The sequence below is a fragment of the Saccopteryx leptura genome, chromosome 4 (genome assembly GCF_036850995.1).
Source record: "Saccopteryx leptura isolate mSacLep1 chromosome 4, mSacLep1_pri_phased_curated, whole genome shotgun sequence".
NCBI classification, from domain to species: Eukaryota; Metazoa; Chordata; class Mammalia; order Chiroptera; family Emballonuridae; genus Saccopteryx; species Saccopteryx leptura.
This window is the reverse complement of record NC_089506.1, coordinates 51,071,033-51,085,809: the sequence shown is the minus strand read 5'-3', so window position 1 is coordinate 51,085,809 and position 14,777 is coordinate 51,071,033. Positions and strand designations below refer to the sequence as shown.

General features: G+C 42.1%; 1 pseudogene; it reads left to right on the top strand.

Moving 5' to 3' along the window:
• Positions 1-14,526, top strand: part of LOC136404152 (5'-nucleotidase domain-containing protein 2 pseudogene) — a 29,895-nt pseudogene extending 15,369 nt beyond the window's left edge.
• Positions 14,527-14,777: the final 251 nt, after the last annotated feature.

Below are 14,777 nucleotides of genomic sequence, written 5' to 3'. Positions count from 1 at the left end.
GATATTTCTATATTGCTTCTTGACTGGTGTCCTCACTTGCAATTTTTTCACCTATGGATGAAATGAACATTATTATGGGCACTTACAATACACTGTTGCATAGATGAACATTAAAAAAAAAAAGTAAAGAATGTAAATTTGTGATTTCCACATTAGGTGGCAGCCCAGGTGCCCACCTTAAAGGGAACCCTGATTACAAATGCCATTTTAACAACTGGTTTGCCAAACTCTACAAAAAATTAGGTATCAGTTCTGCTGAACCTGTGTGAACCGGCTGAATCCCACCATTGCCTAAATTAATACATTGTTTTGAAATTCCAGGAAAAGTGTTCTAATACACATTTTCCTTTAGCTTCAACTATTAAGCAATTTAAAACAGAGGCCTACATCACATCCTACCAGACTGCCAATCTTCAAAATAGATAGAATCATACAAGCATATCTAAGTAACTGTCTATAAATGTAGGATAGAGGGAAAAAAGAAAGCACAAATAATTTTTTTTAGCATTTTTTCATACTAACTGCAATCCAAAATGGAAAGAAGAGTGGCCACAATAATTGTTTTCTTTTGTGTTTTCTTCTTTGTTGTGGTGGTGGTAATATATATAAAACATAAAATTTACCATTAACAACATCTGATCTTCATAGAATACAGACCTCTGGCATCATAATGTATGTTCAGATCCTGTCCCCTAACACCCACACAAGCACAGTCACTCATACACACCTTCACAGTTACAAGCATGTGTACATTCTTACTCTTATTTAAGAAATCCTGACACCTATTTGAGACTGATGGTTGTCAAAAGTTTAGGAGAAATGAACCAATGAGATGAAGAGTCTATAGGGAAAAGAGACAGGGCCTTTGTCCTTGTTTGGCAGAAACAGACATCAAAAAATCCAAAATAATGAAAATGGTTGATTTGCATAAAATAGACTACAATTTCTTTTAGTTGTCCATTGTTCCTTCCTATAAAAATGAAAAATTATTGTGGAGTTTCAGACATAGAGACAGATGTGCCTTTCTCTCAAGCTACCTCCCCATCTTCCTTGTGCTTTTCATAAGCAGATATTTTAAAATCAGAGTCCATCCTCATCTTTCTTTCTTTACTCCCATTCATTTCTCAACTCATTGCAAACTGGCTTTATTCCATAGCACCACACTGACATGGCTCCTAATAATTATCTCCTAATTACCAGCCAAGTGCTTTATATTTTTGTCTTCAGCCTAGTTCAGCCTTCTGTAGCAGGTGACACTGTTAACAAATGGCCTTGAGACACCCCCTTTGATTCTAGAATACTTCTCCCTTGTCACTGGCTGGCTGCTTCTCCTGGATGTCCTTAACTGTTCAAATTCCCCAGCTACTTTCTTGCCTTCTTCTTTTACTTATTCTACATTCTTTCCTTGATCAATTTCCTCCACAACCCTGGCTTCTGTTTTATCTACGAGAACTCTCTAAACTCTCTCCTGACCTGACTGCTCCCCATTGTTCCTCTTGTATATTTCTGGCTGTCCACTGGACATTCCCATCTGCCTTATTAGTATCTCATATTTGACATATCCAAAACCAAACTAAAAACCAGTGAATAAAATTAAACAATTAAAATCTCTCTTATACTCTTTCTTTTGTGTGTGTGTGACAGAGACAGAGAGAGGGACACATAGGGACAGACAGACAAGAATGGAGAGAGATGAGAAGCACCAATTCTTCATTGTGGTTTCTTAGTCTCCTTAGTTGTTCAATTGATTGCTTTCTCATACGTGGTTTGACTGGGGGCTACAGCAGACCAAGTGACCCTTTGCTCAAGCCAGTGACCTTGGGCTCAAGCTTGTGAGCCTTGCTCAAACCAGATGAGCCTGTGCTCAAGCTGGTGACCTCAGAGTTTCGAACTTGGGTCCTCTGCATCCCCGTCTGACACTCTATCCACTGTGCCACCACCTAGTCAGGCTATACTCTTTCTTTATATGAGTTAATGGCATAATGGCACATCTTAGTCTGCTCTGGCTGCCATAACAAAATACCACAGTCTGGGTGGCTTAAACAGAAGACACTTATTTCTCATGGTTATAGAGGCTGGGTAGGAAGTCCAAGATCAGTTTCTGGTAAGAGCTCTCTGCTTGGCTGGAAGTTAGTCACCTTTTCACTTTGTGCTCACAGAAGGTGAGACAGAGCTGTCTGGTTTCTCTTCTCATAAAGACACTAATCCTATTGGATAAACTCCCATGTTTATGACTTCATTTTATTTTAATTACCTTCTCAAGGTTTTCTTTCCAGACACTTTGGGGTTTAGGACTTTAACATATGGATGAGAAGGTCACAGAACCTTGATGAGTCCACAGGAAACACCATTTCTCAAACTAGTTCCCATCCTTGACTCTTCTCTCTCCCACATCCAGAGGGACACCCCAATTCATGGGTTCTTTACCCTCAATTTCTCTTTAGCCCATTTCTTTTTTATTTAATTTTTTTATTTATTCATTTTAAAGAGGAGAGAGAAAAGAGAGAGAAAGAGAGAGAAGGGGGGAGGAGCAGGAAGCATCAACTCCCATATGTGCCTTGACCGGACAAGCCAAGGTTTTGAACCGGCTACCTCAGCACTCCTGGTCGTCCTCCATCCACTATTCCAGCACAGTTCAGGCAGCCCATTTCTTCCTTTCACCCCAACCTTTTACACTTTCAGTTCAGGCCCCGTCACACTCGCCTCCACTACTTCCTTTTGTTTTCCTAGTACTCTCTTTCCCCTTGTCATTCCTCTACAGTGCTGCTAGTCAGCATCCAAAATAACAGATGTGATCAAGATGTCCATGTGGACACCATACACTGCTCATGGCACAGTTTCCCCCATCTGACCCTCACCTAACCGCTCTGGTCTCATTTCCAGCCACTGTTCCTCTACATCATGTTCTGGTCACACTGAGCTTCTACATGTCCCAGCATGTGCTGCCCGCATTCACAGCTCCTTCCTTCTTCCTTTAGCCAGGATTTTCCTCTACTTAGGATGTGAGTGAGCTCATACCCACTTTCAGGTCCTAGGTTACATATGATCTCCAAGAAGAATTTCTCAATGCCCTCTGCTTAGCTGTCGCAGCACCCTATTCATACCCGTTACAGCGCGTGCTGTATTTGCACATTAGTCTCTATTAGACTTGTGGTTTCTCAGGAGTAGTAACAGACTCTTCCCTGGTGAGCTCCTGAACCACACCAGAAACAAGTGTTTGATAAGTGAAAATGAAAGTGCAGTGTGTTACAGGAACGTCAGAAGATGTACTATACAACTTTTGTCCTTAATTCTCCTCAGTTGAAAAAGTAAATCTTAAATATTTTCAATTATATATTCTTGTGGACTATTTAATTCTTTTAAATACAGAGTATTAGACTTTGAATATAATTTATTCCTCTTATATATATAATAATGCTACTTTTAAAAATAATTAAGAAGAAATTACCTGGATTATAAGATGATTTTTTTTCATTCTAAAAAATAATATATGGCATTCATAACTATGATACTTAATGTATGATTTCAATATTATTTTAAGTCAATTATATAAAGGCAGGGACCATTATATTTTTGTGTCAGCCAGCCATTATATTTTATTTTAGGTTTAATTTTAAATAACCCTAAAAAGGAAAGGTTACAAATGCCCTCAATTTAAAAGCTCCTGGGGCCAAAGGTCTGACCTCTGGTCCAGAGCACCAGACTTTTAAAGATTATCTAAAAGGTGGTAGAATAACATTAAAACAAAAATCTTAATTAGCCAGAAGAAACCGTTATATATTTCTAGTCATATGCTCCCAGAACAGCATCTCTTTTCACAAGAATCCTTTGAAATATCCAGAGAGGTGAGAGATACAGACAAAACCACATAGACTCACGCGAGGAGGGTAGAACACAGCATGTCAGGCAGCCTTTGGAGGAACTGCTCTTACTGTCCAGCCACACTCTATAAAACAAAGTGGCCGAGGGAGAGCCCTTTAGCTAGTAGCAGTCCTATTATGAGGAAAATCAAAGACACAAAAATGCTCAGGAATCAGGACATGTCTACAACCTTAGATAATGCTTGCACATTCATAATTGATATCAACTGAGAGCTTTTGATTCATGGTGAAGGGGAGGAAATCATTATCCCCAAAATGAGAGAAATCTCAGGCAGAGCACAGCCAGACCTTCCAGTACCCAAGAATGGGACTTGAGCCATCCAAAAACATGGTACTTCTCTCATGACTGAACAAGGATGTGTCCCCATTATGGCATCAATCTTGTGAAACTAAGTAACTGGTCTAATCACCAGGGTTCAGCAGTGATTGGGGACAGGGGGAAAACCTGAGCTTGGTTGCTCCACAGGGTCTCCAGCTTGAGACTTAAGTGTTCGTACCCTGCACAGTCAGGAAGCATGTCTGATTAGTCTTTCTGTGTTGGTGCCCACGCCCAGCCCGGGGCTTGCATATCCTAATTGATCCCTCGCTTCCTACTTCCTGCTTCCTGCACTGCTCTCACAGCTCACCAGCGTTTCTCTCCCTCATCACCAGCTTGCCTCAGCCTATGAGAGAGCCAAATGTTGTATTTTCAGGAATTTTGAAAGCTGATTGTTAAACATAGCTATTATAAAAAATTAAATAATATATACCTGTAGCTAAAAAAATTATACTAAAGCCAAAGACAATCATACATAAAATTTATCACTTTCCAAATTTTTAGTACATTTTACTTTTACCTCTGGCCTTTAGATTGTTTACTTCTAGTGTCTCTGCATGGTGGAGATTCTATATAATGATGTGCTACTGTGTATCTCTTCCAACTCTGCACTCAGTGATGACACATTGGCAGCCTGAAATCAGCCTTAGGTAGACTTTACACCATCGAACAGGCAGACTCTGGAAGTTAGGGCTTGATTTACTGCAAAGCTGGAAAATTTCCAGCTTTATGAATATACTTAATACAAGGGTGAGAGAGGAAGAGTTTAACAGAAAGTCACATATCAGATTTAATGTTGATACAGTTATTGGGAAACAAGTTAGTGAACTGGAAAACAACTTTGTCAGTCATGGCTGAATGGCAATTATAGGTTGGCTATGAAGGTAAGAGTATGGCAGAAACCAATGACACCATTCCCTGAGAATAAGTGGGCTAGAAGTGTACAATTAAGAGTATTATTATTTGTAAACTCTATGTTATATACACATTACTGAATTTTACGATAAGCATATGTATACACGTTCTTCTTTGAAGAGCCGGTTTACTGTACCTGGATTTACTGTACATTTGCTATAATACCACTGACTCTATGCTGAAACTATCATTGACGGTGTTAGCAGAGAGCTATTACTAAAGTTGGTTTTCCCTGATTAAATAGAGGGAAAGAGATGGCTACTACTAGCATTGTAGAAAGAGCCACTTCTTGCTCCAGAAAGTTCTCCCTGACGGCTGGGTTAGCCTTGCCTCAGTTGACTGATCCATGGGGGCCATGTCAAGCTCTTGGTTTTCGGTTTTTGTTTTTTGTCATGATGGAAGTCAAAAGAACTCAAGAATCACAACAAGCTCTATTGCAGGGATTTTACCCCATTTCACAGAAACCAAATGAGTGAATGAATAAAGAAACAAATAGGGCCACTGAGAAGAGCGAAAACCTTATGAATAAACTATATGCAGATTCACTCCAGAGTCAACTTAAACATGTATTTTCACGTTTCTTTGTATATACAAGATTATACATACACGACACATTACACACACGATACACAGGCTTAACCACCAATCCCTCCTCAGTTGTATGTTCGTAAAGCTTTTGTCATCTCTGAACTGGATGTTTTTTACTCTTTTTTTTCTTTCTGGTGTTATCACCAAAAAGAAGTCTTTCTCTTTCCCACCCCAAAATAAAGGGCCTTTCTCTTTTCCACTCAGTGGTTTCCTTGAGTCAGAGCTATTTGTAAATGCAGAGCACTTCCTGATGCTCCCAGTGCCTAATCCTATTTTTGTTTCCTGTTGTCTTTGCACAGCTAGGTGCACTGGATTTCTCCTTACCCCTTGCTGGCACTTCCTGCTTTGCTAGTTCCTTCCCAATGGCGGGGTAGGGAGGGAGGTTTGGGCAGACATGCTCTCAGGCACATGCTGCCCAGAAGACTATCCCAACTCCCACATTAACTAGAAATTGTTGTTTCTTTAACTGTTTTCCAATTCTCACTTCAAATCTTTGCACAGTAAATACAGAGACCTCAGACCTAACCACTCTGACCCTCAGATGCAGATAAACAGTCCAGCTCTCATTCCCATGGCATTTGGATTACAAATGCTTAGAATATTTTCAAAATCTCTGGGCAATCTCCAAATTTGAGTTTGCTCTGGTTCATTCTTATTTATATTCCCAAGGTCCTTATCTGTATTATTTACATCTCTAGGAGCTTTTCTTATCTGTCCCTTGAGAGGGTCTAACACAGGGGTCGGGAACCTATGGCTCACAGGCCAGATGTGGCTTTTTTGATGGCTGCATCTGGCTCGCAGACAAATCTTTAATACAAAAAAAATAATGTTAAAAAATATAAAACATTCTCATGTATTACAATCCATTCATTTTCTACTGCTCATGTTCATGGTTGTGGGTGGCTGGAGCTAATCACAGCTGTCCTCTGGGACAACAACAAATTTTTATTGGATAATGCATAACATATACAGGTCGTGGTATGGCTCTCACAGAATTGCATTTTAAAATGCGTGGCATTCATGGCTTCCTCAGCCACAAAGATTCCCAACCCCTGGTCTAACACCTCAACGCAGCACAGTCAGATGAAGAAAAGAAGACATAACATACATGCACGTGCATTTGTTTTTTAATACTATATACTAACCCTATTTTCACAAGTATTTTTAGTAAGTACACACTCATAAAAATTCAAGAACAAGAACTGTATGTACCATGAGTGCCAGTGTGGAACTGAATCTCCTAGGAATGAAGGCAGTAGTAACAGAAACATCTGTCTATTTGGAAACCTGCTCTTGGCTTTATAAGCTAACCCTGACAATGACTTAACCTTGGGCTGCCTCCAGAGGTCGTGCTTAGAGTTTTCCCTGCACTTCCTAGCTGTGGAGTCTTTGGCAAGCTCCTGCAATTCTATATCTCTTCCGCAAAATGGAAATACTAAAACCAGCTAATGCATAGGGCTCTGATAATTAAACAAGATAATAAGTCATGTTAAAGCTTATTTCTTATTTAATGGTACATGATGAACCTCAAATAGGTGTTAGAAATATTAATGTGCAGAAGTTTGTCTGGCCCAGTGTCCATCGTCTTCAAGAATAATTTAACTTGTTATTCCAGGAAATTTAATTTTTCTATAGGCGTTTTTTTTTGTTTGTTTGTTTGTTTTTTTGCATTTTTTGTTTTTCATGGTTATGGATGATCAAATTTATTTTATATAGTTGTGTAAAACAGTGGTCCCCAACCCTCGGGGCCGCGGACCGGTACCGGTCTGTGGGCCATTTGGTACCGGTCCACAGAGAAAGAATAAATAAATTACATTATTTCCATTTTATTTATATTTAAGTCTGAACAATGTTTTATTTTTTTTAAATGACCAGATTCTCTCTGTTACATCCATCTAAGACTCATTCTTGACACTTGTCTCGGTCATGTGATACATTTATCCGTCCCACCCTAAAGGCTGGTCCATGAAAATATTTTCTGACATTAAACCTGTCTGTGGCCCAAAAATGTTGGGGACCACTGGTGTAAAATACATGGTAAAATACAAAGTAAGAAATACAAGTGAACCTGCCAGTTTTTGAAATATCTCCTGTACCCCATCACTGTATCCTGCCCTCACCACTATGGCTGTCATTTATGTGGTCATCATCGCTCAACTGGTGCTAATAAAATAGCACCATCCTAGATGTTCTCTCTTGCCTTCAGTCTATGCCCTCCAAGACAACCAGGTGAATCTTGTTCAAACCTAAGTCACAGCATTTCCCTCCTCCGCGCAAAGCTCTCCAGTTATGGTTAATGTATAACCCAGAGTTCTCTAGGAGGTCTATCGGTGCTGCATGATGGTGGCCCAGCCCACCTCTATGACCTTACTTCACTGGGCCCCAGTCATACTGACCCCCTCCTTATCCCTCAAACCCACCAAGAACACTTCTATCTTATGGCTGTGGCACTTGCTGTTTCCTCTGCCTGGAACCTTCCTTCCCTACATGTCTGCATGACTGCTCCCTGCCACATTCCAGTCTCTGCTCAAATGTTCTCCCCCAAGAGAACCCTCTCTGCGCTGCTCTAAGATAGCACTCTTATCAACCTCTAGCTTCATTTCCTGCTTAATTTTTAGCTCACACAGCTAACAGGTGAAGAATACTTAGAAGTCCAAACTGAGACTGCATAAGGATTTTGATGGAAAACCACTGATGCGTGACTTCATTTAAATAAGGGTGTCAAATAAAAAGGGTCACCTTTTTTTTTTTTTTTTTTTTAGATTACTTCTGCTGCGCTGTGAAGTAGTGATTGAATAGTGGGAGACCAATTAGGCAACTGTTTCAGCAGATGAGTCAAAGTATTATGATAGCTTATAAAGTACAGACGGAGAGGTGTGGCTGTATCTGAGAGACAGTCAGGAAAACAATGAACTTGGCAATGGACTGGCACATGGACGAGCAAGATGAGGCAAGCTGCTTATCTCACCGTTTTGTAGCAAGAGCACTGACTGTCCAGCAGCAGTCTCTAGGAAAGAGAGAATTGGAGAAGGAATACCGTATTTCCCCGTGTATAAGATGCTCCCATGTATAAGACACACTTTAAATTTGGGCCCAAAATTTGAAAAAAAAAAAAAAGTATTACATAATGTTATTAAACTCAAGTTTTATTCATCATATAATTTATACAATTCCTCATCTGCATGAAAAAGCAGGAAATGCAAGTAAAAACACTACAACCACTGTATAAGATGCACCCAGTTTATAGACCCCAAATTTTTTGTAAAAGGGTGCATCTGATACATGGGGAAATACAGTAAATTTTATGAGAGGATTATGAGTTTGGTTTTGGACATACTGAATTTGAATCGCATGTAAAATATTAAAAAGAAGATATCTGTGAGTGATTGGACATATGGGTTTGGATCTGGAGATATAAATTTAAATTTATAGGTATGTTAAAAAATAATGTTTTGGTCATGAATAACATGTCACCAAGAGACCATTGCACAGCATAGGGGATATAGTCAATAATATAGTAATAACTATATTGTGTCAAGTGAGTGTTAGTTTACCAGGACAATCACTTTTTGAGTTATATAAACATCTAACTACTATGCTGCACATCTAAAACTAACGTAATATTAAATGTGAACTGTAATTTTAAAAAAATTAAATAAAGTTTGTATCCTTAAAAAGAAAGTCATTGCAGACTGAGAAGAGAATGGTCTTTAAAACTGTAATATTTTACAATGCAGCTAGAATAGAATGAGTGAAAGACACTATGAAGAATCAGCTTTAGAGGCAGGTGAAAACTCTAGAAGAGGCTGTGATATGGAAATTGAGGAAGAAAGCTTCTATAATGGAAGATGTAATCAGAAACAATAAATGGTGTTGATTGTGTGATCATGTAAAACCCCCATTGGATTTAACATTTTGGAGGTCATGTTACTAGAATGGAATGAGTGAAGTTAGATGAAGAGAACACAGAAGTCAGAAAATTATTTTTTAAAATCTATCTCTTTTGCCTGACCAGGCAGTGGCGCAGTGGATAGAGCATCAGACTAGGATGCAGAGAACCCAGGTTCAAAAGCCGAGGTCGCTGGCTTGAGCAATGGGTCACTTGCTCTGTTGTAGCCTCTCAGTCAAGGCACATATGAGAAAGCAATCAATAAATAACTAAGGTGCTGCAATGAAGAATTGATGCTTCTCATCTCTCTACCATCTGTCTGTTCCTATCTGTCCCTCTCTGTCTCTCTGTCTCTGTCACACACATACATACACACACAAAAATCAATCTCTTTCAAGAAGTTTGGCTATCAAGAGGAAGCAAAAAATAGCTCATAGCTGGAAAAGTAAGTGAAGTAGAGGCTTGAGCATGTTTAAGTGTGAACGAGTTTGGGGGTTGGGTGTGATCCAGCAGAGAGGATGTGGTTTGCCAAGGGACAGAACTGGCTAGAAGGACAAGAAATTAAGCCCAGTGAAGCAGGATAAATTTAGAACACGCTACCTGAAAGATAAGGTCCAGGACCTGAACGACAAGATATTGAGCAAGATCAGTACTTGTCATCAAAGTTAATGAACTCAGTCCACAGGTCCAGAACAAGCCATTTTTCTGCTTTTTACTTTTATATAAGTTCAATCAACAAATATTAAGGCCTCTACTATACACCAGGGGATAGGAGTTCTGGTGCTAGAGGTAAATGTGGTGCTTAATTTAGCAGACATAGAAATGCTAATATAACCTTATATCATGGAAGTGGTGGCTTTGTAAAAGAAAGAAAATTTAGGATGAAACAAAGTGAAAAAATGAGTAAGAAAACATTTACCCAATATTTAAATTGTTATTTTAAAATAGCCCATATGAAGAAAGATTTTCTATATTCTGCCTAAATCCCCAAACACTGAGCCCATGATTCAGATTATGCATCTTCATATATTAATATTTTTGTTTTGCTTTTGATCAGTGACCAAGTTCCCAAGACCCATTACCTTGTGCACTCCTTTGGGAATACACTGGCATATTGCTCCTTTCTAATGTGCTTAGACACTGCCAGAAACTAGCAAAATAAATCACTCCACTGGATCCTAAGCACCAATAGAGGCAGCTCTAGTATTTTCAAGAGGATCGGCTTTGATGTTGCCCTTGCAGAGAAAGGGAAGACAAACGGAGGGGAGAGGGGAAAGGAGGGGGAGGTCTTGGATAAGAAGCTAAAGGCACAAGTTGAAGACGAGGATGATATGTGGCCAGCTATGATTATGACGTCAATCAATAGATTGTCACTGGCCTGTTGGTGACAGCTGCCCTATTCACACTGTACCCGTCCCCCCGATCCCACACAAGGCCCTGTGTAATGTTCTGAATGGCGGTTCATTAACTGAGCACCCTCCAGGCACTGTGCTCAATGACACATTGTTCCAACTCCCACAATGTTCACCCTCTGAAGGGACAGAGAAATGGACATTGATAAAAAAATTAAACAAATAGCACAGTTCTTCTATTGAACATACAAATACAAATTCATATACACTCAAATACTTTCATTTTTCTGCCCCAATTTCCATAGCATTCCTTCAGGGGAGACAAGGCCACAGGCCCAGGGATTCTACATCACTGTTCACTGTATACACACCGCACATCTAGAATTCGAGGGAAGAGGATTTGGGGTTTATTCTGGATTTTTAAGAGAATGTATGGTAGCATCTCAGGATATACCATCTGTTAATAATTTATAGGGGGAATATAGGAGGGGTAGAGGTTGGATATCCTTTTGTATTTTTTTTTTCAAAATAGCCAACTGAAGGTTCCAAATGTTAAAAGAATTTTTTGTTTATGTTTTAAGTATCTGTCTAGGCACCTGTGTATGCAAATGGATATTTCTGCTTAATCCTAATGACAGAGTTCTACATGTCACATAAAGAAAAGTTGTTCCATTGTGATCCTCCATTTTACTAATTCAAAAACCTGACATTTCCGGAGGAGCAGCGACAAGTAATTTCACAATGATAAATTTTAGAGACAAAATACTCTGCTCTACAGAGCTCAGGAGTAATTTAAAAGGAAGATAAACAGTCCCGACATTTAGTGGGTAAACAAATGTGGCAGGATAATTTATTGAGATATTAATTTGTGATTTTTTTTTCTTGCTCTTACAGCAGCCTGGAAAGATGGAAAGAAATTGTCCTTCTCCCAGGCAAGAATGCAGGAATGGTCTCAATATGGATTCCTTTAACTCTGTCATTGTACCGTCTCCTTTTGAAGTCTCCAATAAAGCTGCTGAACATCCATCATGAAAAGAGCTGCAGCTACAAAGAGCAGAGCAGTGGAGGGGGTGAAAAGAGAAGTTCTCCTAAGACATCATAAAGGAGGGGTTGTGGCGATTCTTTAAGTACCAGCGATCAGTACTGTATTCCAGATGCTCACAGAATCCCAAAAGTATTGGCAGACCAGAAAGATCCCGGACAGGTGTTTAGGTTTCTCTAAACAGTTTCATCTGAACTGCCTTCAGGTCATCAGTAATCAATGTTGCAACTCCAGCCTCATTCCCAATGTTACCTTCAGTCAGAACTCTAAACCTGCACTGGTCCGGGCTTCACTCCCCAGCAGTACATTCTGCTCAACTACCTTAGGTTAAATTGCAAAAATTGGTCATGGATTCTTTGCATCTCTTTCCATAAAAAGGTAGGGGTGGGGTTGTCTGTATTTCTTCGTCCCTTGAATCTGGCTTTATCCTTGTGACTGGATAATGGAAACACAAGCAGAAACCTGAAGAATACTTGCTCATTTGGGCTTGTCTTCTCTTGCTGCTTCTGGAACACAGTCCCCAAGTGCAGAAACCTGGGATTCCCCCTCGATTCTGGAAAAACATGACCCAGTGGCCCACATTACCGGAGCCAACCACCAGACTGTTTGTCTGGAACCAACAGCCCCCAGGTGACTTGTCCTCAGGTGACCCAGCTGTGCAGCCATATGAGTGAGGTGATTTAAAGACCAGTAGATGAAATATTCAGTTGAGCCCAGGCCAAATTGGCAATCCATAGAATCAGGAAATAAATTTTGGGGTGGTCTTTTATGTAGCAATAACTGATACTAAGTTATCACAAGACAATGTTCTAGGAGCAAGTGCACAGTTAGAGGGTAGGGGGCATTCAGTGGGCATAGTGGGTGTAGGGCTGCTGTGCCCAAGCCACAGCAGCCACAAGCCAGCTAGTCCTCGCCGTCTTGCCCTGGCTGTGGCCTGAGGGTCCATTGCCAAATGCCCTGGTGCTTTGCGCTCTAGGGCGGAGCTCAGTGCGCACCTGTGGGCCCTCCCACTACTCCCAACTCCTCACGCCCGTGCAGGTCTTCAGTCTCCTGAACCCAGTAGCCATCTTTGCCAACAGTGAGATCAGCATGCACGATGTCAAGGTCTATGGTTTCAACTAGGACTGCACGCTGGCCCGGTAGGCAAACTCACTGCACTCAGAGATCTTCCTTGCTGCCAGTGACATCCTGAATGAGCACTACAAGTACCCAGAGGGCATAGGAAATATGACTACGACCCCAGCTTTGCCATCCGTGGTCTCCTATCCAACGTTCAGAAGAGCCTTCTGATGAAGATTGATGCCTTCCATTATGTGCGTCTGGGGATGGCCTCCAGGGGCCTGCAGCCTGTGCCAGATGAGAAGGTAATCAGCCTCTAGGGGGGACGCCGGCACATTCCAGTGTACCAGATGAGCGGTTCTACAATGGCCCTCCATCAAGCAGTTCATCTTCTTGCGGCGGGAGATGGTACTGCTCTCCTGCGCGGTGGACCACTTCTTGGGCCCCGGCCTGGAGTTTGACCGCGGGCGCCTCCACAGGAACATAACGGACGCTACAAGGGCATAACGGATGCCATTCGAGAAGTACACGCCTCAAGCGCCAGTGGTTCAAAGGGGACTTGGAGAAGTACATCCTGAGAGGGGACGAGATGTTAGCTGTCCTGGGCCTCCTGGTGGTCCGCGGGAAACAGCTATTCCTCGTTATCACCAGTTCTTTCAGTTTCGTGAACAACGGTTTGCGGTACTCGGTGGGTCCGACTGGCGCCAACTCTTTGCTGTGGTCATCGTCCAGGTGGATAAGCCCAGCTTCTTCACTGACTCCCGCAAAGCCTTTCAGAAAACTTCAGATGAAAAGGGCTCGCTCCAGTGGCGCCTGGGAAAGGGCAAGACCTATGCGCAGGGAAGCCGGTTTGACTCCCTACGTCCAACAGAATGGCATGACCACCATTCCAGTGGCGTGGGGGGTGGGGGGGAGTCTATCATGCCCCGGGTGCCACTCGTAGAAGGGCGCCAAATGGTCTCCAAGACAAACAAGAAAAGCGTAGTAGAAGCGTAGTTAGGGGGAGGGGAGCGCCAATAAAGAGTAGAGCCACGGGCGCCAGTTACGTTCGCTATGCCACTGCCCCATGCGCTCCATCCAGAGACCCCCTCTACAGTGAGGCGGCGGCATGGCCGGCGAACAGGGGCCACCATCCCGAGCTGGGGCGTGAGACCGCATCGTGAACACGGAGCAGTACAGGCACTCGCTAACACGGTAGCAGGCGCTCACCGGGCAGCTGGAGCTCATACAGACCTACCAGGATGCAGTCACGGCAGGTGCTGGCTGCCTGGAGGAAGGAGGGGCAGGCAAGGCCCTGCTCAACGTTTAGTGAGGGAGCTTCTCCCGCACCTTCCAGAACCCCACCTACTTCTCCAGGCGCCTTCAGCTCTTCTCCAACCTGTGCGTGGCCTCCCTCGGCTGCCCGCTCGCTCAACCACGGTGTGGACGGCACCTTCTACCGCACCGCACACCTCTGCAGCCAGAGGGCGGCTCCGATGGACTAGCTCGGCGCCGGCTGCATGAAGATGCACTTCCTTCCTCAGCGACAGGCCCACCTCTGTTACATCCGCGCTTTATTGTCCAGAATAGGCCCCAGTCCACTCACCCTCTGTCCCCACCTACTCTGGGCATGTGTTCAGATGGACAATAAAGTGATCTCTCTCTCTTGAAAAAGAAAAAGAAAAAGAAAGACAATGTCCTAGGTACCCTTCTAACTCCCACAGCATTACCTAATACATGCTACACTTCGCTTCTA